This window comes from Heteronotia binoei, chromosome 6, assembly GCF_032191835.1.
Source record: "Heteronotia binoei isolate CCM8104 ecotype False Entrance Well chromosome 6, APGP_CSIRO_Hbin_v1, whole genome shotgun sequence".
NCBI lineage: Eukaryota > Metazoa > Chordata > Lepidosauria > Squamata > Gekkonidae > Heteronotia > Heteronotia binoei.
Genome location: NC_083228.1, coordinates 144,231,997 through 144,235,906, shown reverse-complemented (window position 1 = coordinate 144,235,906; position 3,910 = coordinate 144,231,997).

The following is a 3,910-nucleotide window of genomic DNA, read 5'->3' as shown; positions in this document are numbered from 1 at the left end:
GGCCAACGGCCCATCCAGTCCAACACTCTGTGTCACATAAGAACATAAGAGAAGCCATGTTGGATCAGGCCAACGGCCCCTCCAGTCCAACACTCTGTGTCACATAAGAACATAAGAGAAGCCATGTTGGATCAGGCCAATGGCCCATCCAGTCCAACACTCTGAATCACATAAGAACATAAGAGAAGGCTTTTTGGATCAGGCCAAGGGCCCCTCCAGTCCAACACTGTGTCACATAAGAGAAGCCATGTTGGATCAGGCCAATGGCCCCTCCAGCCCAACACTCTGAGTCACATAAGAACATAAGAGAAGCCGTGTTGGATCAGGCCAATGGCCCCTCCAGTCCAACACTCTGTGTCACATAAGAACATAAGAGAAGCCATGTTGGATCAGGCCAATGGCCCACCCAGCCCCACACTCTGTGTCACCAAAGAGCATAAGGGAAGCCATGTTGGATCAGGTCAATGGCCCCTCCAGTCCAACACTCTGTGTCACATAAGAACATAAGAGAAGCCCTGTTGGATCAGGAGGTCCAGAAGTGGGGCCAGAACTCCAGAATCCCTCCCACTGTGACCCCCCAAGCACCAAGAAGATAGAGCATCACTGCCCCACACATAAGAACATAAGAGAAGCCATGTTTGATCAGGCCAAATGCCCATCCAGTCCAACTCTCTGTGTCACACAGTGGCCAAAAAAGACCAGGTGGCATCAGGAGGTCCATCAGTGGGGCAAGAAACCCTCCCACTGTGCCCCCTCAAGCACCCAGAATACAGAGCATCACTGCCCCACACAAAGAGTTCCAACAATACTCCGTGACTAAGAGCCACTGATGGACCTCTGTTCCAGATACCTATCCAATTCCCTCTTGAATAACTGTAACTGATTTTTTATTAATATATGATTTTATTGTGATTTTTTATTTATGTTGCGCTGCCCCCTGAGCCCCTACAGGGGATGGGCGGAATATAAATAAACTAACAACAACATTAATAATCTGGGAGAGCCGGGTTTGATTCTCCACCCCTCCACTTGAAGCTGCTGGAATGGCCTTCAGTTAGCCACAGCTCTTGCAGAGCTGTCCTTGAAAGGGCAGCTTCTGTCAGAGCTCTCTCAGCCCCACCAACTGCACAGGGTGTCTTTTGTGGGGGAGGAAGGGAAAGGAGATTGTAGGCCGCTTTGAGATTCTGTCCTTGAAAGGGCAGCTTCTTTCAGAGCTCTCTCAGCCCCACCCACCGCACAGGGTGTCTGTTGTGGGAGAGGAAGGGAAAGGAGATTGTAGGCCGCTCTGAGACTCTGTCCTTGAAAGTGCAGCTTCTGAGAGAGCCCTCTCAGCCCCACCCACCTCACAGGGTGTCTGTTGTGGGGGAGGAAGGGAAAGGAGATTGTAGGCCGCTCTGAGATACTGTCCTTGAAAGGGCAGCTTCTTTCAGAGCTCTCTCAGCCCCACCCACCGCACAGGGTGTCTGTTGTGGGGGAGGAAGATAAAGGAGTTTGTAGGCCGCTCTGAGACTCTGTCCTTGAAAGTGCAGCTTCTGGGAGAGCCCTCTCAGCCGCACCCACCTCACAGGGTGTCTGTTGTGGGGGAGGAAGGGAAAGTAGATCGTAAACCACTCTGAGACTCTGTCCCTGAAAGTGCAGCTTCAGAGAGAGCCCTCTCAGCCCCACCCACCTCACAGAGTGTCTGTTGTGGGGAAGGAAGATAAAGGAGATTGTGGGCCGCTCTGAGATTCAGAGAGGAGGGCGGGATACAGATCCAATATCTTCTTCTTACTTAAGGATATCTACTGAGTTTCCTGAGCGCGAGTTCCTACCAGCTCACGCACCCACATCGGTGGCAGCTGCCGACAGAGGAGGAAGCCGAAGGCAACGGGAGGTGGAGAGCAGGGATGAATGTCAAGAAAGCAAAGACAGGCATTAACCTTCGCAGAGGACTCTACCTGACTACCACTTGCCAAGAACTGTCAGTACATTTGGGGCGAACCAATGTAAATAACAAGATCTTTTTTTATTATTTTCTTAAAAAAGAAAATATATATTATCCCATGCCCAAGCGCGAGTGTTCCTGAGAGGTGACACGGAGAACATTGGATTCTCTCTGGATGCAACACCCGGCTCATGTTCTGAATTAATGGGGAAGGCTGACTTGAGAGGGAAGCAAGAATTCGGGGCATGTCTGGCATTCACGCTGGCAGCCCTCTTCCGGCACCGCAGGGCCTCGCTCCTGCCCGTATATGGAGTTCGGCACAGCCGGGATGGGTGGATTTCCAGCTTCGGTTTGTCTTTCCTGAAAATCTAACCTCTCCCTCTAGGAACTCGCCAGAGCCCCACAGGCTTCTGGAGGGCTAAGAGCCTCTAGGTCAGGGGGGGCCGCAGGAACAGGTGGGGTCTGGCCAAAAAGTGGTTTCACCCAACCAGGCATCTTCAACAGTGGCCACAGATATGCCCTTTGAGAACTTAAACAGGGGAGGAGGAGAGGAAGGGGAAAGAGGAGGAGGGGGGGCAGAAGAGAAGAAGAGGAGGAGAAGAAGAAGAAAAGAAGGAAGAGGAGAAGACGAGGAAGAGAAGAAGAGCAGGAGGGGGAGGAAGAGAAGAAGAGGAAGAGATGGAGAAGATGAGGAAGTGAAGGAGGAGGGGGAGGAAAAGAAGAGGAGGAGAAGGAGAAGACGAAGAGAAGAAGATGAGGAGGGGGAGGAAAAGAAGAGAAGGAGGGGGGAGGAGAAGATGAGGGGGAGGAAGAGAAGAGGAGGAGGAGAAGACGAGGAAGTGAAGAAGAAGAGGAGGAGGAGGAAAACAAGAGGAGGAGAAGGAGGGGGAGGAGAAGAAAAGGGGAGGAAGAGAAGAGGAAGAGAAGAAAAGGAGGAAAAGACAAGAAAGAGAAGAAGAGGAGGAGGGGGAGGAAGAGGAGGGGGAGAAAGAGAAGAGGAGGAAGAAGAGAAGGAGACGATGAGGAAGAGGAGAAGGAGGGGAGGAGAAGAAGAGGAGTAGGATAAGATGAGGGGGGAGGAAGAGAAAAAGAGGAAGAGGAGGAAGGGGCGGAGAAGAAGAGGAGTAGGGGGAGAAGATGAGGAAGAGAAGAAAAGGAGGAGGGGAGGAAGAGAAGAAGAAAAGGAGGGGAGGGGGAGAAGAGGAGGAGGAGGAAGGGGAGGAGAAGAAGAAGAGGAGGAGGGGAAGGAAAAGAAGAGGAGGAGGAGGGAGGAGAAGAAGAGGGGGAGGAGGGGGAGGAAGAGAAGAGGAGAAGGAGAAGATGAGGAAGTGAAGAAGAAGAGGAGGAGGAGGGGGAGGAAGAGAAGAAGAGAGGGGGAGGAAGAGAAGGAAGAAGAAGAAGATATTGGATTTATATCCCGCCCTCCACTCCGAAGAGTCTCAGAGCAGCTCACAATCTCCTTTACCTTCCTCCCCCACAACAGTCACCCTGTGAGGTGGGTGGGGCTGGAGAGGGCTCTCACAGCAGCTGCCCTTTCAAGGACAACCTCTGCCAGAGCTATGGCTGACCCAAGGCCATGCTAGCAGGTGCAAGTGGAGGAGTGGGGAATCAAACCCGGTTCTCCCAGATAAGAGTCCGCACACTTAACCACTACACCAAACCAGCTCTCCGGAAGGGAGGGGAGGAAGAAGAGAGAAGGAAGGAGAGAGAAGGAGAAGAAGAAGAGAAGAAGAGGAGGAGGAAGAGGGGGAGGAGAAGAAGAGGAGGAGGAGGAGAAAGAGAAGAAGAAGAGGAGGAGGCAAAAAGGAGGAGGAGAAGAGAAGAGGAGGAGGAGAGATTGGATTTATATTCTGCCCTTTCCTAGCCAAAGGTGTCTCAAAGCAGCTTACAGTCCCCCATTGTTTGTCCTGAACCTCCACCGATCTGGGGACAATTGTGGTGATTTGAGAAGTAGAAAAAAGGCTCATGGGTCTCCGGCTCCTTTTC